General features: G+C 44.1%; 1 long non-coding RNA gene across 1 annotated transcript in view; it reads right to left on the bottom strand.

Moving 5' to 3' along the window:
- The window catches only part of LOC133627627 (uncharacterized), a 49,436-nt gene extending 25,322 nt beyond the window's left edge, over positions 1-24,114 (bottom strand). Inside the window, exons 1-4 of the long non-coding RNA XR_009820321.1 lie at positions 24,029-24,114; positions 23,239-23,349; positions 18,711-18,796; positions 10,542-10,666 (exon numbers count right to left, since the gene is read on the bottom strand). This is a non-coding gene — a long non-coding RNA (uncharacterized LOC133627627). The remainder of the gene's footprint in view (positions 1-10,541; positions 10,667-18,710; positions 18,797-23,238; positions 23,350-24,028) is intronic.
- Between the last annotated feature and the right edge of the window lie 2,076 nt (positions 24,115-26,190).

Below are 26,190 nucleotides of genomic sequence, written 5' to 3'. Positions count from 1 at the left end.
GTTCAAATGTATTTTCTTCTGAGAGGGACGAGTAGATGAAAAGCTTCCTTCAGAGAGTTTCAAAATAAGGGGCCCGTTTCTGAAAACAGCTAAATTTGAAATCCTTTACAAGGATTATCTTCCATTTAGCTCTAAAAATAACATATTTCTAAAATGCCACCTGAGTTCACTCAGTGACTGCCACTACTGTTTGTTCATTTCCATTGGAAACTCTCGCTTTCAGTGTTTTAACCATTACTTGCAGTAGAAATTTACAGGATATTCCCATGAATAAGAATGAGATTTTACACAACAACCTAGGGGATCAGCCCCACATCTTCCATTAAAACTGAACTACCCTTGGCTGCTTTAAATTCTCATGAGATTAATTTTAAGCAAGCCTATTTAAAATTAACACAGAAGTAGGCCAACACTAGATATGTTCTACAGTATCAGATACATTCTACACGTGCAGCACCCAAAAAGCACTGCTCTGGATTCTTAACTCTGTGCCCAAAACCAAAAAAACCACACACAAAAAAACCCTAAAGCAAGTCAAGCAAACAAGCAAATATCAGCAGCAGAAAGCAGAGACGCTTCACGAGGTCACCTTTACTGTTTTGGCTTCAAACCTTTGGATCGTTCACTCACATTTCGCTGCTTTCAAATCCCAAGCCTGAACCTGAACCCAGGTTTAACGCAACCCCAAGTTCACAGTCTGCCTCTCTGGGCCAAGGGTTTCAATAAAGCCCTCTCTGCAGGACCAGCCTGAGCATTCCTTGCTACCAAGTCAGAGGAAAAAAATCCCGTCAAATTCAAAAAATATCCTCGGTGCTGCCTCCTCATTTCCTGCTGCAGCGAGCCCGGAAATAGCTACATTTCCTGAGCAAGGCTGTTCTCAAGGGAACGCCAGCCCGTCTGCAGCAAAGCAACCAGTGGATGCTTGGGCTGGACTGAGGCGTCTCCGAGGGTTTTAAATCCAAGCTGGAATAGCACGGCAGCAGCATTCCTACTTAGGCAAGGGACACCTCGGAACAGGAGGTGATGGGGAGGGAGGGAAAGCTGGAGGAGATTAAGTAGCAAAGCAGGATGGGAATATAAAAAATGTGTTTAAGAAAGAAAGTTACCAAAACAAAAAGGAGAGAGAAAGAGAGAGGAGATAGTGTTCACTGAAATCAGATGTAACTCCACAGCCCCCCACACTTTCAAGGAGAATCTCCTTAGTCTGAGTTCTGTGCACGGGGTACCTATTTGGTTCTGACTGCTTTGGAGGGGGGATTTTCCTGCAAAGCACAGGCACATTCAACAAGGAAAGCAATTTATTAAGACAACATGAAGGCTTGGTTTTAGCAGTGGGGAGAGATTTAATGTCCCAGAGGGAGGGGGTAAAGATGGATGAACACAGACTACTTCTGAGAAACTCTGCAAGGAGGTGGAGCGATTCAGAATCCAATAACCCCCACGGGGAACACCTTATCTTTCCTCCCTGCATTGGAAATCCATTCCTCCTTAGCTCTTTGTGGCCAGGCAAGTCTCTAATTATCCAGAGAGGTGTAAAGTCCAAAAGAATCCACATACCTTTCAGGTAGTCATCTTAGATTGCTCTTGTCGATAGAGAAGCTAAACAGAGTTTTTGCCACTTATCTTTGCAATGTCTGTGGTAAACGTGTACTTATGGTCACAGAGGCTGAGAGACAGCTTGAGTCATTTCATCTTTTAGCTCTAACCACTTAAAAGTTGGGTTTCATTTCTCATCCAATTGTTTAGGTGCTTTACATCACAAATAGATACAGGCACCTGTGGGGATAAATCAACCAACACTAAACCAGAGGGAAATGAGAGACACTACTACTCATGGACAGCTGGATTTTAGATGACTGAACTTAGTCAAGAGAAGCCTCACACATAGAGCCAGCTTAAGACAAAAACCAAAATCATGATAATAATAAAATATGGGTTTAACTCCCACTGTAATTAAATAATAATATCAAAAAATGGCCAGTGGTGACCTAAGGTCACACAATCAGTTTGCAGCAGTGAATCACCAGCTCCTGAGAGCCAGTCTACTAAGAAGCAGGTTTGGACTTGACCTCTGCGTCCTCCTACAAAGAGGATAAAACTGTGCCATGTTTAACTGTTGAAAATATCACCTTAACCCCACCAATCAATCTGCTGAGCCTTCACAATTTTTACCCACACAACATCTTTGCTTTGTAATTATCAATCACCCTTATGCAGAAAGGTTCCTCCAATTTTTTTAACTACTCAAATCCTTTGAGAGACAGATGAATTTTAATGATTTAGATTATTAACCTAAAGGTTGATCCAGACTGGGAGGAACGGAATAATTTGTTTAATCATTATTATTATTTATAATTATTTAACATAGGGGAGAAAAATATCACCTTAAATGTCATCATGATGCTTTTTAATTGCCTTGGATGAAATTCAGAATAATCATTACTCCGTAAATGTATACAGATCTAATTTTAAATACCTTAAGATGCTGGATATTTATCTGGAAGATTGAAAGAATGCATATTCATTACAGTACAGGGAGTTAACAGAGACAGAAAAGAATTGATCAAGCATTTATTGAAAATTAATTCTTTTCTCAATTCACAACTGGGCTGTAATTTGACATGAAGCAGAAAAATGAGCCCAGCCAGGTAATTTTTCTTATTCATTCATTCATTCATCCCAGAACTTCAGTACTCATCCTTTATGAGCAGGTATGGATATTATATGGATGTGTAAGAACATTCCTTTGTGCGGCTGTCATCTGTAACACATATGTTGTGGAGTTATCTTCATTTAGAATGGTCACACTGAGGGATGCCCAGCACTTGGGGAATTCCAGTACATGAGGAATATTGGTACTCAGGTACCAGATCTCACTGGTTCAGAGAAACAACTTCATACCAGGTAAAGACAAACCTCAGCACGTCAGTAGACTCGGTCAGGTTCTGAGTCACTGGCTCCAATGCTGCCCTTTCAGCCACCCATAAAATCTGTCTCCAGTGTGAGGAGGAAGAGCCCTTAAGATCATGGGTTGGAGCAGCACAGATAAGGAAGACCTCAAACCATTAAGGCAGGTCCATCAATTACTGCTTCAACAACAGCCTTGTCACCAGGCTACACGTGCAGAAAGATCACTGGTGTCTCCCAGCCTGCCTGATTCATTCCTGCAGGGAGCAGGACCCTAGGATCCATTTGTAACCTCCGTTCTCCTGCAGCCAGACAGTCTCCAGTGTGGTACCTAACACCCCATACCCATGGGCTGCAAGGATGCCCTCGATGACAGCATCTCTGCAGCTGAAAGAACAAACAGTCTTCTTTCTGACAGGAAACCTTCTACAGTAAATAAGAATAGAACAAATAAATGAACACAAATGGAAAGACGGAGATATCAAGTTCCCCTGTAAATTAGTAAAGGATCCAGCAGTCCAGTGCCAGGTTAGAGGGTAATGGATTTTCCTACAGAGAAGCTCCTGGGTTTGCAGGAGTTCCAGTAGGTACCCTCTGTTTTGCCCTGGTCTGCCTTATTCATGCTTCATTTTTCCAAAGCCCTTTGTTTTCTAATCTGAGTTAGATCAAGGCCTCCCCGTTTCCCATCACATACATGTCTCCGTGCCTCTGCTGCTGCTATCAGAGCTGGGGCACAGGCACTCCAAGTGCCTCGTCTCGGGGAAACATTTGCATTTTCATTGGCACAGGTACAGCATTCAGAATTCTTTCAGGCCAGGCCAATTAAAACAAGCTGAAAACTGCTGAGTGAAGCAGTTTCAGCAAGGATCTGCTTACATTCCCCCTCTGAAAAAAGCAGGGGCCCCACTTTCTGTAACTCTCTCCCTCTCCGCACAGCGTGGGTTTTGCTTTTTTTCCCCCATTTTCCTTTTTACATTTTCTTTTTAAGGTGGAATAACTTGTGCCCTTTACACAGTGGCTCTAAGAGATGGATGGCAGAACTTGGGAATGTGGCTTCATTTTAAAACCAGAGAGCCCAGCCTGTAATACCAAATTGAGGCATGGGAAAAAAAAAAAAGGAAGAAAAAAACCACCCACCAACCCTAGAACTGGTAACTCTTCACAGATTAACACACTTTACCCCCTTCACAAACCTTGCATGGTATTTTCTTAAAAAGGAATAGAGCCACATAATTAGCAATCAGATGGAGCCTAAGGCTTTTCTACCACCACAGAGACTATTCAATGCCTACTGGCTCTACTAACACACTCTTATTACTCTTGGGTTTCTTTTTGGACAGCCTCTTTCAAACCTCAGATGTGTTGTAAATGCATACTGACAGGTTAAAAGATACCATTTTTATACCTATGAGCCAAAAAAAGAGGAAAAAACCTAAAAAAAACCCTTGACCCTACTAGTGCTGATTTGTTCTACATCACTACTCCTGCTAGAACCAGGCACAAGGTTCTAAGAACAATGAACCACCTCAAGAGAGTCCCAGGGAAGGAAGGAGATGCCACAGGTCAGGTTTCTGCACACACCCCCTCATTCTGGGAGGCTGACACAAAACTGCTAATGGCAGTGGCCTTATCAGATCCCAGCTCTGCTACTCACAGTGGACACTCCTCCAAACATCTTCATGCCAGGTCTCGATGTCAAACAGAGAAAACACCTGCAAATGCCCTGGCATCAATCTGGGAAAGAAACGGGCGAATCCAGCAGATCAAACCACAGCACATGGATTTGCATTTGTTTTCATCTCTGAGAATGAGGCTGTGTCAGTCTTCGACTGGGGCTGAATTGATGTGAAACACGTACTGCATGTAAAATTCAAATCCATTTGGAGTTGATCTGGATTTCAAACAACTGCAGGACCCAGAGAAATGTGAATCAAAACTTCTTTCTACCCACTTACACTTAAAAACAGTCTCACCTTGACTGGGTTTATACAGCAACCTACACAATGCAATTCCCTTCAATGCCTGTACACCCAGGAGCTGCTACAGTACAACCAGAAACCAAATCATCATGCAACACTGACACATAATCTGCTCACCTAGTCACCACCACATTAGTAATATGTTAATAAGAGAAGCACAGAAGCAGCAAAACAGGTGACAGCTGGAGTAAACAGTGAAAGATTTGAGACAACAGAAATACCAGATCTCTTAGATCATCCCTGAGAAAAGACAATTCTTTTCTCTTCTTTTCTATACGCTTTCACAGCCCTGTTCTAGGAACAAGCTGGCCCAAGGGACGGGGAAACTAGGACACTGTGACTATTCTGGATCAAAATCCTTCTCTTTTTAAAAGGCTGCCGGGATGCCCTCTGCAGTGACCTCAACCAGCTCCACTTGTCACCTGCTACACAGGTGACTACAAAGGCCATTTATTGATTTAATTAGGGCAGACAAAGAAAAGGCATCATCAGCCCTTGAAGTACGTGGAAGCACCCTGTGATCTCATCTCTGCCACGTTTAGAGAACATGGGATTATTGATCTTCAAAACTGTGAGCAGATCCCCAGCTTTAATATTGTCAGATGACAGTGTCTGAAATTCACGTGGTGACTTTTATGTTCGAGTGTCCTGAAGTACTTGAAAAGACAGACAGCTCTATACTTCTTCCTCTCCTGCTTTACAGCTCCTCCTCTACAATGGCCTCTCTTCTCAGATAACCTGCTGGTTGAAACAGTTTTATCCCAAATCTGTAGCACTTTTTATTGTTTAGAAACCTTCCTTACTTTCTTCCCTCCACTAAGGAACTTCGTTTAGTTTCTCTTTTGATTCGTCTCCCCACAGAAAAAAGAATCAATAAGAAGACAATGTAAACTAAAATATCCTCCATGCAGACAACTCCTCTCCAAGGACTGGACTCAGTGGGTGATCTTCAATGGAAATCCAGGTACCACCAAAAATAACATCAAGAAAATCCTTGCAACTGAGCTATCCTGGAGGGTCACGGTTATCACCCACCTGGGACACTTGGCCTTCTAGTAACAATTGCTGAGGACATCACCCGTGTTGGGATTCCTCCAGTCGTGCCCTACGAGGCATCCTTTCTCCCTGGCCCACAGGGGAACAACAAAACCCAGTGAGGGGAATCAGGAAACACTCACTTGGTCGTGTCCTGAGCAATTCCCACGATACGAATGAGCCGAGGCTTCCTGCTGTCCCCTCAAATATGTTATTTTCCACTCCCACCTTTCTTCCTCCTACTTATCTCCCTTCCCCCTTGCCTTCTGAGGCTGACTGAGTCACCTAGTGCAGATTAGATGCCAAGCAAATGCAGTCTCTGTACAAAGATTTGACTCCCACAGACACACTAGAGAGATAAAAGCAGTCTAGTCAAACACTGTCCAGAGACAGCACAGGGAGAACCGGGCCCTCGGTGCCTCTGACTGGGTGATGTCTCCAACTGGTGACACCCCAGCAACTGAACTGCAAGTACTAGAGGCATAAGCCTTTCTTTCTGGTGCTTAAGCTTAAATACAATTGAAATGGGTCAAATTTCCCCAAATATCTACTCTCTGGAGATAAGGCTGACCAATAGAAACCCTTCTTCAGGCATCAAAGACCTGCTGAGAGAGGCAGTGAAATCACCATCCTTTTTCAGTGCTTTACTGGGACCAGGCAGATAATGCCAAACACTATGTTGTGTACAGGAGGACTCGTGTTCCCTTGCTATTGATGTAGTTATATGCAAACACACCTTTCTCCAGTGATAGATACACAAAACCATTTCCCCTGCCACTGATGTGTAAGGATTTCTATAATGCAAAAGTGTTAAACAATGAACGTGAACAGTGCACAAAGCTGTGATTAGTGTTACTGTAGCTGTCTGAGCCCATACAGAGAATCTGTGTGAGTTTGGAAGGTAATGTCCCATGGGAAATGTGGACAAAGCCTACCTCTGCAAAACCTGCTGTTACAACACATGCTGTGGGTAGGCAGACTCGCCACAATCTGCAGTCGTGCCATTCAGGCTACACTTGTAATGCTCTCCTGTCACTTCAAACAGAACTGTTGTCCCCTTGAATGAAACACTGAACATCATGGCATTCACCAGGGCAAACAGTCGTGTGGCAAAGTTCCTGTCCCATCTGTGGACCTCCAAATGACCCTGAATGCAGAGGTACAGGAAAGCTTTCCACCTTCATTCGACTCATCTCTGGTTACATGATAAGAAATGAGGTTGACAGAGCAATATAAACATTATTACTGACAATGTTAAGATAGACAGTGGGTCCAGGTCAGGCCACAGTATCCAGGGGATACTCTGTAACAGTGGCTGTCATATTTATCTCTGTCTTCTTTAGAGCCAGTTTTAGTAGATGGAGACAGAGCACACAAAAGGACTATTCAGTGCAATCCATGATCTGAAATAAACCAGATGCATTGTGGAAGTTTGCAAACTCCCCAGCACAGAACATTGGCAGATCCCTGCTCTGTAACCAGGGGCCACCTTCTTGGCAGCATGAGGAGCCCTTCCGAAGCTCTGGTGCCAACGGTGCTGCTCACGCTGTTTAGACGAAGGACAGTCTGGAGGACAAAGCACTCAGCTTGGCAGTTAACAGGGATGCAGAACTAACCCAAAGCTCAGAGGCCACCCGAGCTTTTAATCACACCACTTTTGGCTGGTAAGGTTTCTGTTGCTTTTTTTTCCCCCCGCTGTTCTGGCAAATTACTGAGCAGAATGGGAAAGCACATTGCAGCAGAACCTATCGTCTGACTTGTTGGCAGTTTCATTCTATGCAAAAATCCCAAGAGGTCAAGGTGCAAAGAATGTATATAAAGGTCAGGTTTCAGAGACTGCAGTGGCATGGAGCAATTTGGAACATCTAGTAAAATAGGATGCGGTAAATGGGATATGGGACCAAGGATAGATTTGAACAAGGTCTATTTTCTATCTGGAAAGCATAAGGGAAGATTCAAGTGCTTTAATTGGGAAAGAAAATCCAAATCCTTATCCCAGTTTGAAATTAATTTTGTCCCTATTTTAAGACCAAACTGAAATGCTTTTCTTCATAGCTGGTATTTCAGGAATGAGCACAACCAAAGGCACCTGGTCTGGTTTTACGGACTGAAACGCTTTTGGAAAGGAATCAGATATGATTTGGACAAAAACAATGGAGTCCCAGACACAGAGGCTGCCCTGGGAGAGTATACCAGCTGTCTGCTCAGTTTCAAACCTCTAATCATATTCTTGGAGGGAAAGCAAGGGGACCTGTTAGGGGTTGCTGAGCTCTGTGCTTGGGGCCAGGTCCAGACGGTGGAGCCAGCGAGCATGAGTCCTCCCCACTCAGAGGCAGCTCCATCCCCTCAGACCTAAAATGCTGGCACCAGGACAACAGCAAATGAGACAGAGCCTCTGAACAGACACCAAGGGCTGGGAATGAGGCAAAGGGATTAAAAACAGCAGCACGAGCAAAGATGAAATAGTGGGACTCAGGAGAACAGTGGGAGGAAGCTTGGCAGTGCCCAGATAGGCAAAGCACCTGCTGGCATCGTGCAGGGAGGACTGCATTTAGTAGGCAATAGGTCTCACCCTCAGCCAGCATAAATCAGCCCTGCTTCTTGCTGGCAGCTTGGCACTGCTCAGGCACAACAGTTTTACAGCCCCACTCCAGCACTGATGGCTTGATCCCCCAAACAGAGCCGTGCGCTGTCTGCACTAATGGGACGGGCAGGATGGAGAGCAGAGGAATCCAGGCTAATGGCAATTACAGCACTGCCTCAAAGCAAAATAAATCCTTGGAAAGACACCTATATAACTACTACTGTGCCCTTCTTCAACTCTTTAAATCCTCACCCACGCCTGCAAACTACCCAGCAGCATTCAGCAGCTGGCAGACTGCAATGCCTCTTTGCTACAAATCACTCCTGAGAACCTGTTATTCTCCTTTTCAATTTACTTGGGCCATGTGGACACCACATCCTGGCTAGCACTCATCCCAACGAGGTGCAGGCAGTTAATTAAGACCTCTTCTTAAGGAGCATAGTCTTCTTGGGCTCCAGAGCAGATAAGCAACATATCCAAAGGTGATTCACTACACCACTGACTTGGAGAGCTTTGTGTAACTACTTCAGGTACTGGTGCTAAACACCAGAAAGTAGGTGGGATGAATCAATCCAGGCCTGTTCACTTGTGGATCTGATCCCTATAGAGGGTCTCTTGTTGCTGCCACTAAGCAGTAAAATGCCAAACATGGCTCATACCAATTCCATCCCTCACTAATATGTTTTGTCAGCTCATCATAACCTCCAAAGAACCCTTAAGTGCTGGGAGGTATCCTGGTTTCTCATCACGCTCAGTCAGATTTTGTGGCCTCATATGCCTATTTAGTCAAGTTAACCTGGCTCACGCTGTTGCTGCTTCAAACACCATGGACTTGAGATCATTTTCCACTTGGAAAAAGATAATGTCTACAGTTTAAGATAAGCTTAAGAAGAAAAGAAAGGGAAGTAATGTCCTTGTCACCCAATATACCACAACAGCTCCCAAACCAGGACATCCCATACAGAGAACTGGTGACCTTCTCAGTGGCATGTTTAAAAGTCTGCACAGCAGGGCCCTGAACCCATTCCCTTTCTGCAATGCACTTGCCTCTTACCATGATCAGCAGGGGAGATGGACACTTTCAGAGCAATATCCAGTCTGTCTGAATTCTGAGTCATATTCTGCACCCATTTATCTCTCTCCACTCAGCCAAAAGTATGCTGGGAAGCACAGGACTGTGACCCAGGCAGCCCAGTCACATAAAACACAGTTTCCAGTCTCTAAGCCACAAATATGAGTGGCCTACACTAGCATCTGGTCCTCTCTGCATCTGAACATGCACAAGCCACGCTGAAGTTAACTGGAGGAGCAGTCAAATCACCAAGGAACTGCACTCTGGTTGTGGGAACTGTAAGGAACTTAAACTTTTAACCAGGGGAATCAAATCCTGACTGCCAGATTAGGGAAAAACATCTCCTGAAGCCACCCAAGACACAGGTTTGCACCAGCTGCAGATCTGGCCCTGTCTGCAACTCTTTCAAAGAAAGCAAATTGCATTCAATTTCTAAGGAACAGCCCCAGATCTTATCTGCACATTACTGGCATCCACAGACAGAAATCAAAGCACAGGATACTTCAAGGGGTGAATCAGAGAGCAAGAGAATTCATCACAAAAGGCTTTCATAAGCTGCCATTCATTACCACTGTTGTTATTTGTATTTTAAGAGATGTCATAGTATTCTCAGCACTTTGCAAACAACAAGCCAGAATCTGCAGACTTTTCCAAGCAAACTACCTGGGTTAGTCCAAAAACCCAAAGGCTATCCAAAAGAGCAGACAATCCAAAGCTGACTCAGTCTGCCTCAATACAAACCACCTTCTGAAACGTCCTTCCATCAACCACTTGCTTACTAGAAAACATTTTCTCTAACACCATTTTCAGAACCATTTAAGCCCTACAACTGTGTCATCATTTCTGATGAAAGTGAATTTCAATTGTGGCACTTTTATCATCTTTAAATCCATGGGCAGGGTCTGAGTTATTGTAGGTGCTACTCACAGCACTCTGACAGTGACTCCAGGGAAAAGGTACTGACCTGTGGTGATGGGGATGTGTGTAATGCACAGCACTCGTGTTCCCTTTGAATACAACTCGAACAGTGCCTCAGTAATCCTTCCTTTGCAGTGGCACTGCCTTCTCATCCAGTTGCCAGAAGGAGATCTGAAATGAGGCATTAACATCCATCACTTACGTTTGCTTTTTTTCCTGCTAAGCATCCAAAACCATATCTTAGATAAACAAACAAAACAAAACACTTGGCCTGAGCCAAATCCTGGCTCCAAACAAATCTGGATAAGAAATTTGTGACTGGGATCTGTCATATTAAATCTAGTGAAGTAAATTTACCACAGGTATGTCCATTACTGTACCTGGACACCAAACCATTTGGTGGGTTGGGTAATGTCTTTTGGTATCTTTCAGGACACAGCCCAGGGGTGTGTCTGTGCTCTGGGGTCAGGGACAGTTCAGTAGTCTCTGAGCTGACCCAGACCCAGAAACAGCTCAGAGGAAGGTGCATTCAGGTTGATTTTACAGTAACAGTCTAGCCATTGGGGTCAGACCATCTCTGTGACCCTGTTCTGTGGCTAACTGAAGTCTAGCTTTGGGATCACCTTCTCCCCATGGACACATCTTACCCTTAAGGACCTGCATGAGGTAGCTCAGGTGAGGGACATCCCCCTACTCAGGAAATCTACAGCAAGAGAGGTATCTTTGGAACCTTCCATCTCTCACCATTAGCTACAATGCCTTAGGGCACTTCAAGCCAAATGGTGTGAGGCAGCCAGTGGCCTCAGATCCAGCTCCTCCTTTGTGCTCACTCAGTTATCCAGGCTGCTGTTTGGCTCACACCCAAAAACGCAGCACCTTGGGAAGCCTCCACCACAACCCAGTCCTTCCAAACATTAGCTGCAAAGCTGTAAGGACACATGCCTATCTTCAGTTCTCATACAGCCCATCTCTCCTTACCATTGACTTTCCATCCCTGCTCTAACTCCCAGAAAACACGAGGGATTTGCTGTGGCATGTGGGACTCGAGGGCAAGATGTATTGCTAAAATTGATGAGGGTGAGAGGCTGCAGAGCTCTGAATGGGCTGCCTTGTCTTTGCAGTTTCCACTGAGCTCAATTTTTGCCTAAAAGGGATTCATTAACACTGGACAACCCCACAGCAATTCCTCATCAGCTCTGGAACAGAGGAACCCGTCACTATGGTGATACAACATTCAAGGGTTGGGTCCAAAACGTTGTTCTGGCAGGAAGATGCACAGACCAGGCCAGAATCTGAGATCCCGGGTGAGCTGGTTGTAACACTGGTGGAGATAGTCCAGGCTTACCCCGGTGTCACTGAGATCAGCCCTGGCCTGCAGCCTTTCAGGAGAGCTCCAGCCTGTCGTGCAGATGGTTCGCCTTCTAATTTGGAGGGGCTGAATGACTTTTCAAACCTTTGATTCCTGACTGATGTATTCACTTCAGGAGACACAGAAGTACAAAATCTCAGCATGGAGTGACTCCCATGCTTTCTTTTTCTTTCCTTCCCACTCCCCCTACACCCCACTCCCCCTTCCCTTGTCTTTTCTTTTCTTCCCTCCCTGGACAGTTTTATAATGTTGGCATGCAGCCAGAATGTCTGTCCTTATTAGCCTGGGCTGGCTGTGAAACACCTGCAGCCCATTATAGCTGGAGGATGAAAAAAAAACCCAGTTGTCATAGGTAAAGTAATGACCACTTATTTCTCTGTTTTAACATACTGAAAGGACAGTCGAGAGAGGAAGAAAAAAAAAGAGAGAGACATAGCTTTACTATCATGCCTGCCATTGACTGGACTCAACTGGAGACATTAGGCCATATTTTTATCTGATAAGTGACTCCAGTAAATTGTTGTCACTTCATGCCAGCGAGGGTTCAGGTTTATTGAATATGACATGTACTTGCTGCATTTGAATAGCATTCTGTGCACTTTTTGTTAATTTATGTCTTTATTATGGACTAAATAGGCACTAGGAAGAAACTTCCCTCTGGGCAGGTTATAACTAGTCTGCCCAGTGGCATATCCCTCCAATATCCCAGCTGGTACTGGCTGCAAACAGTGCCAGACCCAGCAGAGCCTCTGTAATGGCAAAGGAAAAGGGCTACAGGATGGGACAGACACATCTGAGTCCCAAAAGTCTGACCAGGGTACAGGCAGTGATGCAATAGTGGTGCTCAGGGTATCACTGGAGCTGTTGGCTCTGGAGCTGTGCAGAACCTTTTCTAATATACACTGACATTTCCATCATTTAGGTACACGGTGACACTGATGGGACAAGTGAGAAGCAATATTTGACAGACCAGCTAATTGTACTTACACAGGACCATCCACCTGGAGATGAGCCCTGCTTCTGATTACAAAACCCTACTTTAAAAGATGCATTTGTAGGCAAGGATGTTTTACTCAGAAGATGTTGACAGTAAAGGGATCAAAACACCCTTCAGACACCCTCCTGTTCAGTAGTAGCATAACCAAAACACACCTGGCCTGAAGGAAATGCCACAACCAGACCTCCTGCTGTAGATGTCTGACTGAAGGTGCACGTATGTTGTAAGGGATGCCAGAGAGAGAGGATCTGGGAGGACAGCTCGAGGTCTAAATAATTTATCATGCTCTTGAACTTTGACAACAAAGTAGCTAGCTTAAACTCAGCTCCAAGAGTTTTGCTGCTGAAAGTAGACTCACTCTCTAAGGACTAGATGGTATTTCAATCCCAACAGCCTATGCAGTGGAAATGCCACAGTTGGGACGTCAAGAAACACGCAGTTCCTTCCAAAACTTTGCTGTTTTAATCAAACTTACTTGTCTAGCTGCAAGGCAGTTGAGACATTTACCCCAGCAGCTGACATCTTGACATTTTTAGTTCTGCATCAAGTGGAGTGTAGCTATTTTTTTTTTTAAAAGGCATTAAAGAAAGGCTTGTGACCACAAGGGACTCTGTCAAACATTCCCACTGCTGTCCTGGAGCATGGAAGCACAAGGCTGCTGTTGCACACAGGTCTGACTATTTGCATTTTTAATAAATCAAGAGTTTAATTAGTATCATGGCCTTAATCAGAGGCTGAAAATACAGCTGAAGTCATCAGAGCTTAATTAGCTGGAAAAAAAACATCCACAGTCTGAAAATGTCTCTACTAACATGAAGGTCTGTTCATACCTTGATGCTTTGGGGTTCAGATGAGCTTTTACCTGTTGCTTCTGATTTCCTGTACCAGCAAACCTCAGAACAACTCAAAAAACCCTAACAGTATCGAGTCAAATCAGTGGGTTTTCCTGTTTATCCCTATAAACTGTCCCATAGCTTTCTTGAACTGGACTCGGAAAGAAACCTGACCACACTGAAGAGAATATCTTCAATGAATCTGGACTGTAGAAGCTGCCCTACATGGGAGGTAACACTGGTCCCAAGTTGGGTGGTGAAGCACAGGGAGGTCTGCTGGTGCTTCCCTTCTGGAGTGCAAGAGATGGACATGTTCTCAAGGGGAATTATCATTTGGGCTGAGAGAATCTGAAGCCCTGGCGAGAGCTGTCCATTTACTCAGTGGACAGATTGATAGCATTGTACAGGACATCCTGGATGGACTTTTTCAAACAATATGTGATTTAATGGTGGGATTCATCACCACCCAATGCTGTGGAGGCCAAACATATAAACAGGTTCAAAAAATGGATTTGCAAAACTCATGGAAGATAGGTCAATCACAGACAATTAAGTATGGTAATCCGGATGCAACTTCCAGCTCAGGAAGTCAGTCGCTCCAATGCCCTTCCACCTCTGATTTACTTGTAAAAAGGAAGCCAGAAAAACTCTCCCAATGCCAAAATTGTCCCTTGGCTCCAAGCATTAGCTAGAATCACAATAAATTCTCTTCTCTTTTTTTTTGGCAGGGGGAGGGGGGATACACTTTCTTTCACTAATGATATTACAGCATGCTCTTCATTTCCCTCTGCAGCTCCTGAACCTCTGTGTAACCTCCCATCTCCCTGTCCCCTTAGGAATAGCACAAATAAATTATTGAAACCTACTGGAAGGTGATAGCAATCACAGATACCACTAAATTCCATTTAGCAAGGAATTAGGAATCCACTAGCCTATGTACATAGCAAGGGTCTGATCGGATCATGCTGAAAGAACAGTCTGTCTTTGAGTGTATTGGACCAGAGGAAGATGCTGGGAAATAAAGGCTTGAAAACAGAAGTTGGTTTGTCCATAAGGAAGGTTTCTTGTAACCCCAGGACAGTTCCTGTTTGAGTCATCCCCTGACACATGCCTGTGCAGAGCCTAGTTTTATAGATATATATTAAATACATACACACAGGACATTTCCCACTGCAATGTTGGGTATTCCCAAACCACTCTGAATCCAGCTAAACTCTCACAAACTCTCCATCCAAAGGGCAGCTAATGGCACGGGTTATCTGCTCTCTGCTCCCTTACTTGCTGTATTTCTATCCATTGTCTGGTTTTGGAAGGTGTTTAGGGGGTTTGCAGGAGAACAGAGGACAAGATGACAAATGAGCTAACACACAGCAATGGAATGTAAGTGAGTCTCAGCTATTTTTAATTAAGAAGCGATGACAACTGACTAAATTCCCTGACACTGCAGTTAAAGGCTCCCTGACCCAGACATTATTGGACACACTCCTAAGACCAATATATATTGGTCCCGACGGTGCTTCTATTATTGTCCCCGCCGTCTCGACAGATGCAGGACTAACAAAATCTATGTCTATTATCAGCATGCAAATGGTGAGATAAACATGTGAATGCTTATGAGCAGGAGGAGGCAGCAGGTGAGAGGAGGACAGTGAAGGTCATTCTCAAAGGAGTACAGAAAGTGCCAATATTTGGTTCCAATAAAGGTTCAAAAGGTTTGGACAAATTTACCTGCCATCTTCTTTTGCAGTTGGCTAAATCAATGATAGATTGATCATGAGAGAGTCAGAGAGACAGAAGGAACAGTTCCTGCTGTAAGGCAGATAAAAGATACGAGGCAATGCAGTATGGTGTCTCGGACTGGCTTTTCCCAGCTCACAGATCACAGGGAGGGGCTCCATGGAGAAAGTTTCTCTTCTAATTCCCAGACCAGAGAACCCAGAAATCTGTTGAAGTGGTCTGGATTTTGAAGGATAGGATTCACCTGGCTTCATATAAGGACTCTAGCTGAGACAAGAATACAGTCAACATGTCCCACTTCCACTGTCAGAACAGACTGGCAATAAAGTGACTGTTTCAACAACAGACTGTCTTGGAAAGATGTCAAGAGGGAGATACCAACCACAAAAAGACAATACAAAACTCACTTTTGTTCTCAGGGCTTGCACAGAAAGGCATCCAAGCAGCAGGTCCCTTTACTTTGAGCTCACCAGTCGGTTTTTGTAAGACAGACAAGAAAAAGGCTCCCTTCTACCCTTTCCAAGGGATCGTGGAGAAAAGGGATAAACCAGAACAGGCAGCAAAGTCACACAAATCACGTACAAACTTGGCATGAGCAAGACAAATATATTAAGGAATACATAAGGAACTTTCCAGCATGGTTGCATGGTTGGAGGGGGGGAAGAGTTGCTTTCTGCTGTTGCTAAGACAATTCCCCCACCCTTGCTCTCTCCCAGCCCAGCCCAACCCATGTGCTTTCTCCTCTCACTGGCTCACCAGCTGCATCGAATGATCATGACAGGTTTTCCTCCTCCTCACCCTATTGGCTTCTGTCTATGGCTTATTATCAGGGGAAAGCAAATCAGACACGTAATCAATAGTTTGCAAGAGGGGCCGTGGCTGCGGGATGCTCCATTTGCATGAAATCTCTCGCCAGGGATGTCTCTGCATGCAGATCAGCACGGAGCAGCCACACAGGCCCTGCTCAGAGCCCAGCCGAGATGGAGGGCTGAGAGCAGAGCACTGTGGCAGGGAGCTGTCAGGGCAAGGCACCCACTGCATGCCCCAGTCCTCAGCTTAAGGCCAGGCTCCACCTGATGATAAGCTCAGATCTTGACCTTGCAGGCAAACCAGGATAGTTCAAGGATCATCCTGCCTGAGCACTCATCTAGAGGCACAGAGCAAACTTCCCTCCTGGTCGCCTGTCTGAACTCCTGTGTCCTCAGCTGCAGTACTCCTTAGGGAGGCTGGCTCTGAAAAGAAGGAAAAGATGTATAGCAGGGGAGAAACCTTTCCTGCAGTACCCTAAGTGATGCCCTCTCCAACAAACTTGTAGGGAGTTGCTTGGTCTGAAGGTGTCCAGAGGCCTTGTAGGGCAGGCAGAGGGTATGGAAGCACTCCACAAGGCCAGAGAAAGTTTTCCTGGCTTGAATCAGGATGGTCTATGCCAGGCAGCTACCACACAGTGTGGTAGTTACCACACAAAGAGTGTGGGCAGCAGGTCAAGGGAGGTTCTGCTCCCCCTCTACTCTGCCCTGGCATAGGACTCCTCAGCTGGAGTCCTGTGCCCAGTTCTGGGCTCCTCAGCTCAAGAGAGACAGGGAACTGCTTGGTAACTGCCAGCCTTCAGAGATTTGGGAACAGTAGTTCCTTCACCTTGCCCTGTCAGCTTGGCTCTCCCCACCCCACCAAAACCCTGTTACTGGGCAGCAAAACACAGCCACAGCGGGACAGCTCCCAGGTCCTACCACAGACCAGGCCAAGGCCTGGAACCAGGGAGGAGGTGGATGACTTAGAACAAGTTTCCAACTACAAGCAAAATGGGCTTGAGTTGATGCTGTACATCACAGAAACACCAATGCAAAACAAACCTTGAAATCAAACTTCCTTATTGGGGATGGGGACCTTGACCAAGGTGTCAGCAACTACTGAACTGGCCTCAGGACTTTAAGCTTTGCAGTCAAACTTGCCCAAGTAAAGCAGCTGATTAAATATCCCCAGGCACATTGGGACACTGGTGAAATAGCAACCTTTTGGCTATTTTCTTTCACCACACAGGTGAGTCAGCATCCGGACTACGGAAGAAAAACTGGTGTTTCCTTTTCTGTTCAGGACTGCAAGTGACTGGCAGCAGCAGGAGCTCAGTCCAGTTTCTAGTCTGTTCCTAATAGACATGTATGCAGACTACAAGAGGTCAATGAACCCAGCAAAGCCATCCACTGCAGTTGGACACACATACATTGGATGTATTCTGTCCCCTAAACACTAGATCTCCCTAGCCTGGACAGTCCACTTGCTCTCTGGCCTTTACCTTATACAGAGGTTCAGTTAGGAAGAGTTATAACTTATGCAAATAATACAATTATGAGGCAAGACACAAGAAGATTTTTCTATGGAAATTTCCACAGCCAATCTATTTGTGTTTATTTCAAGGGTGAGAGTGGTTGGACACGAAACACTGGGGCAGTTGAAACAAAATCCTAAGTGGCTGACTTGAATAAATCTGTTTTTCTAAAATCCACGGGGGTGGTTTCTTCAATATAAGATGGAACTTCCAAGTTAAAAAGAGGAAAGAGAAGAAAAAAAGCATGCATGAAAATCAGGTTGAAATCCCTGCTTGGCCTCACTCAGTAAAGACTCTGAATTAGGTCTACAGTTACTTAAATGGCTTCAAATATTTTGGGATCTCTCTCCAGTTCATATGATCTAAGTTTCATCCTGAGGCAGAACAGGAAGAATGCTCTGAGCTCTCAAAAATGTTCATGACTTTGGACAAATACATTACACCCAGCTTCAAAACAGATCTGTTCTCTTTTTGATCTTATGTAATAGTCTAGATGTCTGTGTTTTGATTCCTCCCGATTGTGCACTCAAACTGGTACAGAGCTCTGTGAAAGAAAATTAATGGACTGGAAGGAAACCTGCACTTCTTTTTCTCTCTCTCTCTCTCTCTAAACCATGTGCCTCTTTTCCAGTTACCTTTACAGAGAAGAAAAGCATGAAATTTAGCAACCACTAAGATGATAAAGATGAACTCAAATAAGAACTCCTATCATGAGTTAAGCCGGCTTCAGCCACTCAAGAAGACAGAGGTGATGAACGAAGCCTTTTTGATCAATAAAAGCCTTTTAAACAAAATGAAAGCCTTTTCAGGCTAATTCAAGAAGAAACTACAATGTAAAAGATTTGGTCCTTGATAGCCTGGGATAAAACTTGTTTTCTCCTTACTGCTAGTGCCCACACAACATTTATCTGAGCCTATCAGATTTGCTGCAGATGGAAAAGTAATTAGATTCTTACCATGACTCTGTTGTACCTGTCCTCAGCATGAAAGGCAAAAAGGATGGGTGTGCACTTCCTGATCTCCAACATTTAGCAGGCACAACCTGGGGTATCAGGAATAAGAAACATATGAATACAAGGAGTAATATGATGGATGACCTGCCAGGAAGCGCCCAAGCCCAAGCGGAGGAGAGAAAACTGTGTCCATAGCTTTATTTCCTCATCCCACTTCTGCTTATCACGATGTACCTGCTTTTGGTCCAAGGCTTGGACTTCAGGGCTTCAAGGCCACCATTCACCACCTCTCTGGCCTTGCTGATGGAGAATAAGAAGCCAAGAAACCCGAGAGCCATTTCTGAGCCAACAGTCTGTGTTCCCAGGTTCAATTTTGTTTTCAGATTGCCAGTTTGAAATATTTTCATAATTCCCAGTGTATTTCTTTTCAGATTTGTCTTAAAAATTATCAAAATGTCAGCTGCTTGTCATTTTTTGCTACAGAGAGATAATTATTTGCCATATGCATTTCAGAATTGTTCAGGGGAAAAAAAAATTGCAAGGATACAGCCACCCTTACTCAGCACGTTGTATAACTGTCCATAAAGGGATCTGATTCCTGCCTATCTGCTTCTGGTTTGTTTCCCAGCACCATTTCATTAATACAATTTCTCAAGAAGTTAATATCATTACTAAAGGCAAACCACAGTAATATTGCTCATAGCTGCTCCGTTTCTCTGATGCCAAAGGCTAGTTAAAAGTTCTGCAAACTTCAATTTAATCTTTAAATAGTTCTGTGCAAGGTAACTCAATGTTACTAGTCCCATTTTGCTATTAAACAGCAACACAGAAGAGCGCTAAGAATTGTTTCAGGCCATAAAATAAGGAGAAAAAGACAACCAAACCCTGAGCCCTGACCCACAGCCTCTTGATCTGTCCCAGTGGACAACATTCATTCCCATGATTACTAAACGTATTGGGGTCTTCTGTGAAACAGTGTGGGATGCTAATTTTTGAGGTGAAATGACCAACTCAGCATGGGAAATCATGTAAGGGAATATAATACTCTCAATTTCCTGAACTCTTGTATAATAAAGAGCTTAACAACTTGTTTCCCACAGAGACACCTGTATTTTAGCAGCAGATAAGAAATGACACATGTATATACATAGCCATATTTTCTTTTCTCCTACTTGTATGCATACATATATCCATACATGCATAAACATAAAATACATGCAGATCTAGATGTACACATCCAAGTTATTAAAATCAGAAATAACTTTGATGTTGGACTCAGTATGCTCTGAAAAAATGCTAATGACACCACAGCACAGCTGTGGGAATGAAATGCCTGCTCTGTGCACAGCACTTGAGGCAGACAAAATGCAAAGACCTCTTTTGGAGGAGAGCACAGAACCAAGCCATATCCCTCAAGACGCTTTTTCCCACCTATCACCTGCTCAGGAAACTGAACTTCCCATGTCTCCACCAGTTAAACCTTGACCCCCCTATCCTGAGCGTGTGTCACCTCACAGTACTTGCTCTGTATTATCACAACACCTGGCTACCTAACAATCAAGGTATTTATAACATGTCCTCATGGTCAAGAAGGGCATCCTGGGGTGTGCTAAGAACAGTGTGGGCAGTAGGTCAAGGGAGGTTTCTCCTCCCCCTCTGCTCTGCCCTGTTGAGGCCTCATCTGGAGTCCCGTGTCCAGTTCTTGCCTCCCCAGTTCAAGAGAGACAGGGAACTGCTGGAGAGAGGCCAGTGCAGGGCCAGCAAGATTATGAGGGGACTGAAACATCTCTCTGGTGAGGAAAGGCCATGGGACCTGGGGCTGCTCAGCTTGGAGAAGAGAAGCCCTCATTAACACTTACAAATACCTAAAGGGCAGGTGTCAAAAGGATGAGGCCAGTCTTTTTTGTGTGGTGGCCAGCGACAGGACAAGGGGTAACAGGCACAAGCTAGAACACAAAAAGTTCCTCTGGAAAACAAGGAGAAAACCTTGTTGGTGTACAGGTGATGGAGCCCTGGCCCAGGCTCCCCAGGGAGGGTAAGAAGGCTCCTTCTCAGGAGGTTTCCAAACCCACCTGGACACGTTCCTGTGCCCCCTGATCGAGGGGAACCTGCTTTAGCAGGGGGTTGGGCTGGATGAGCTCTGCAGGGCCCTTCCAACCCCAACCCATCTGGGATTCTATTATAGTAGAAGTACAGACATATCTAAATATCCCAGGATGAGATGGTTGGCTACCTTTGGTACTAAAGCCAGTGCCCTCATAAATGCTCATTTCTCTGCTCCAGACTCATTTGTTTAGAATGACAGATTGACAAACATCGTCATTTCTTTTAATTTCTTCTCTTTTTTTTTTTGCCTTACAAACAGCTTTTTATAACTCATAACCCAAAATAAGCCCTGACCCAGCTGCAGTGCCATGTTAAACAGTAATTACTCTATATAAGGCTGACCAAATGGGAATATTTGTGGGCCATGGAATGAAATTATTTTAGGACTTACACAAACTTTCTGTGGGAGTGGTGAGACTAGCTGTGGGTAATGTGGTGTACCTAAGAAACAAGCAGACACAGGAGGGGTTTTTTTTCTTCTTCTTCTTTCAAACCTCCATTAAAACTCTGTAGGTGACATTAAATGACTTTCCAAAAAAGGAAGTTGAAGTGAGATTTGTTTACCCCACTATAAAAGAGGCTTCACTATGTCAAGCCTTGTCTCCAGCTCTTACCTATCATTCAGGTTGCTTCACCATGAGCTACTGTGCGACATCAACCACTGAAATGTCCATCATCAGGCATCTTCCTGGCTCAGACCTTCACAAGCAGCTCTCTTCCAGCCCACACATTACACATGTGGTTCCTTGCCACCTCACTGCCACAGAGCCAAACCCTTCATGAAGACTGGCTTCATGGCAAGTTGGATGTTTTTGTTTAACTTTTGCTTGAAATGATGCTAAACTACATCAATACATACTGCAGAGGAATTTTTCACTCTGTCTATGCTAAGGACGTGTCAGCACTCCTGATCTTTTGGTAGTGTTTGTGGCCACTGAATCTGCTGCTGAGGCTTAACTGAGGAAGAGCCCATAAACCCAAACTCTCCCATCCTCTCAAAGATTCAGTTCACCACTTCCAAGTGCCTGATTTTGAAGCAGGTGAGACAGCAGAGCCTGCAGAGAAAGGAACAAAAGAGCTGTAACCTGGGGCATGTCCTGCCTTGTAGGAGGGTGGGGATCTCTGTGGGGAATCCTAGAAGAAGAGGCTGACAGAGCTTTTGGAGTGGCAATGCTCAGTTCAAAAAACCTGCAAAAATTAGTGGCATGCCATTCTGGTGCAAGCAGCAGTTTTCCAGTTTCCAAAATATCCCTCCTCCTTATGTCACAGTAAAAGAGAGCAAAAATGGAAAGTGGTTTAGCAAGTAGGAACATTGCAATTCAAAATAGAATCAGAGAGGATTAAAGCAAATATCCAGGCTGTTCTAACCTGTGTTTACGGCCAAATACTGTACCAATTCCTGTTATTTTCAGGGGTTTCTTCCTGTGTTGTAACATTCTCTCTGGGATTAAACTTGGCCCATGCAACACATGACTCATCTGACTACAAGTCCCTGGGCATGTGCTGCAGGTTTTGCAGATGCTTATCACTGACAACCCATCTTATAGCATCAGAGTCCAGTGCAGCACGTTATATGTGGGGTTTTTGCTGGAGGGGCAGGAAGAAAATGACAGCATCTGCCTGACAAGAAATTTTCATCCTTAATTATGGACTTCAAATTAAGTCTATTTTCTGAGCAGGACGGTGGGTGGAAAATAAAACAAAGCTAGTTTTTAATGATCCCAGTGAAAGTCAAGTCCATTTTCTAGTTAATATGCATCCTTGCACCCAGGAATTTCAAGTGAAAAATTGGTTGCTATGGAACTCATCTGCAGCACCAAGCGCTGACAATGTCCAAACTAACCCTGGCTAGGACTCCTTCGCCTTCACTGATGTGAAACAGATTCACTGCCTTCAGGTTTGCTTTTCATTCTACCTGACGTTCTGCATTCCAGTGGGCAACTTCTTTTTTATGTCTGTCTCTGATTACTTCTTTGAATTACCTCCACATCACATGAGCATTCAACACCGAGTCCTCCCTGCCGCTCTCCATTCTCTTTCACGAGTGCCAGTACCACACTCATACCCACTTGGAGACACAGCAATGCCTTTAAAGTTTTACCTGTGTTAAATTCACAGGTGAGATCAATTTTAGCTGCAACAAATCACAAGAGGTAGCAGGAGGTAATTCAAAGAATGAAACTTCACAGAATAGAAAGAGAGGAAGAAAAGGGGGGGAAAAAAAGATAAGCATGCAGAAGCAATGGACTTGTGTAATACACTGCAGCCTTACAGTACCTTTGTACACATTCTGTAAAAATACAGCAAGGGGTTATAAAGCTTCTGAGCTCTTAATTATCTGCTCAATTCAGAATTGTTAAAGCTCTTCTAACAGAAAGGCGCAAAAAGCTAAGCACTTCAGATGACTACATACTGAAGATCTCACCTATAAACAGCTCCTCCTTAGGCTGTTTGCTGTTGGGACAGAGAAATCATGAACTGGGACAACAGCTGGTTGCATGGTTTACAGAAGGGACTTCAGTGGTATTGGTAGATCCTGAAAGAGAAGGAAATTCACACTCAACAGTGGAATCAGATGTGATCTCCACATTTCATGGAGTCATTGCTGGAGAGCCCAGCTCTGTCCCCATGCTGACAGTTTGACATATGCCTAAACTGAGAGTGAGTCTCTGCTAGACAATTCAGGTGTTTCAGTACATGGGTATGCATGTGAGAGCCCAGCTGATAGCAGTGGACATGCCTGTCAGTACAAGTTACTCAAGAGCCAGAGCCTCTCACTGAAGCAACGCCTGAGGTCGGAGCGGGCTGCGCCTTCTTCGCAGTGTTTGTCTACCAAAATAAGCAGAGTCAGATTTGTAGAAGGTGGGTCGCTCAAGGTACTTGTTGACCTTTAGGTATACACCTTACATGCAGAGAAGCAGGGCTTCCTAATGTGGAAGCTTGTGAGACCTCAACTCAGGGCTCTGCTGACTACCAGGAGAGCTGGACTCCAAACTTGAGAGCCCCGATCCTCCCTCTTGATGCTCCTCTGGCTCTTGATAGCCCCACATTCCCATTTCTGCTTTCATTGGCTAAGACCAGACTCGGGGTAGTATCACCCCTCATTTCTTCTTCTTTAGGTGTCCATGAATCTGCAACCTTCCTTTAAACTCAAACAAGGTGACACAGAAATTACAAACCATTTAGAGAGAACTATGGAAAACAAATATACATACCCTGTTTTTTTTTTCCATGGGGTTGCTTTAAAGCACAGTGCTGTGGGTTTATTTCTTCTCTCCCAATCTGTCACCAACACTCAGCTACATGGGAGAAAACAAATTTCAGTTAAACTCAAACATTATGTCTAGTTCATTACTAACACCTTCTAAATAGTGCTGAACACATTACACCGACACTTTGTGCTATAACCCCAAACTGTAGGGCCAATAAAGCCACAACAGCTGACAGCAGTTACAGATCTGGGCTATATTCTGAATTAAAGTATTCAAAACAAGGAATAAAATCAGCAACAAACAAACAAACAAATGATTTTAGTTCTGCAAAAGTTGCTTAACTTCCCAAGCCCAAAATGTTCATCACAGTCCTTAAATCTGGGAGACGCGTGTGTGTGACAGATGGCTGCTCCTGCAGCACAAGTAACACACCACCTTTGTACAAAAACCGTGGTATACAAGTGTTCATCAGTTGACTTCTACAATAACTGTGTCAGGTAGGATCATTAACACCATCCCTCACTTTACTGAGACAGAAGGATGGAGAGCGTTGTCTAAAGTGAGTAACAATGAGAACTTCAAAGCATCCTCCCATCTCTGAGTCCATGGAGGGTTGTTTTTTTTCAATTAAAAACAAACACCAAAAAAATCTTTGGCACAGTGATCCAATGCCAATTAAAGTTTGAAGACTTAAACAAACAAACAATGGACTTCAGCTCGTACCCTAAGTTCATAGCTAATGAAGCATTTAAGTTACATTAAAAACGTGGCTTAGCTTAAGCATCCATTTTTAACTATCAACTGAAGTGAAAACATTAATTCATGCAAATCAATGTTCCCTAAGCAATAATTTTCCCTTAGAATGTTTCTTCTTTTTTAACATAAACTCTTATCTAACATAACCCATTTAAAGCATTATATCTGCAGAGTTCAGCAATTAGCTCTGTAAATTGTTTTCCTTGAGTGTATGGAAGGTTACATTACACAGTGAAATATAAAGTGTATGCTATAGTGAATGAAAACCTCTCTTTGAACGATGATTATCTTTCAAAAAGTCTGGGATAAGGGCCAGATTGCCAAAACTAATTCAAGTCAGCTATTAGAGTTCTACTTGTACATCCATTTCATGCAAGTATCCACTTTCAGTGCATCTTTGGTGGTTTTGAACTGGAATTGTTTATATGTAATACTCATAGACTGTGTTTTCCTCAAAACATGGCCAGAAAAATCCATTCTTAGGAAAAAACAAGCAAGCAAACAGGAAATAAGTGCAAAGAAAAGCACTGAAAAGAGGAAAGGGATGGTATATAAAACTACCACATGAAGGCAGAAGATGGCATTGAGGGTACTTCTGATGTTACAGAAAGTGAGGACAAGGATGGAGAAGCTCCACATTGCCTGTCCACTAACCCAGAATAAACTCACGAGAGCCACAGAGATTTGTAGGAAAAAGGTACTGTAAAGGTTGTAAAAGCATGCTGGAAGCCATCTAAGCCATCCTTTTCCTCAAAACATGGCTAACCTCAAAACTGAACTGAGCTCTAAAGATCCCACAGCCTAGCTGGGCACCTGCTGCAGTGCTGCACCACGCTGCCAGGTTTGGGATTTTCCCACCCCCTATATCCAATCAGAATATCCCTTCTTGCAGCTATGACACTTTTTTTTTCCCAGTTATTTAAAGAAGGTTTCATTCATCTTTTCCTCTCAGACAGGTGGTTTACAGGAGATGCCCCCACAATACCTTCTTTGACAGTCTCCCTGCTTTGATCCTGACCCACAAGCTCTCAACACCCACTGTTACTGCTCTGCACAAAACACAACCTTCTCCCCTTGTTTTACATGCACACGGAGAGCCATACCCATCCATCCAGTCACATGATCTATTCCACCATGCCTGCAAACCTCGATTAGATTCCTTAGTACTAAGGTACTAATTAAAGTGGTGTTACATACATTAGGTGAAGCAAGAGACATAGATACTGTGAGGGCAAATTGTTCAGCGTCAAGTGTTAGTGACAAAGCTGCAAAGACAATACAGGAACCCGAACTCCTCATTTTACATGTTACCTTTTAGACTAAACAGCATTTGATGATGCCCTAGAGGGAAAAATGAGAAGGAAGGCTTCTCATGGAGAACAGTCACACAGGGCCAGATGCTCAGATCA

This window comes from Colius striatus, chromosome 23 (genome assembly GCF_028858725.1).
Source record: "Colius striatus isolate bColStr4 chromosome 23, bColStr4.1.hap1, whole genome shotgun sequence".
NCBI lineage: Eukaryota > Metazoa > Chordata > Aves > Coliiformes > Coliidae > Colius > Colius striatus.
This window is presented reverse-complemented; position numbering and strand designations above follow the sequence as displayed.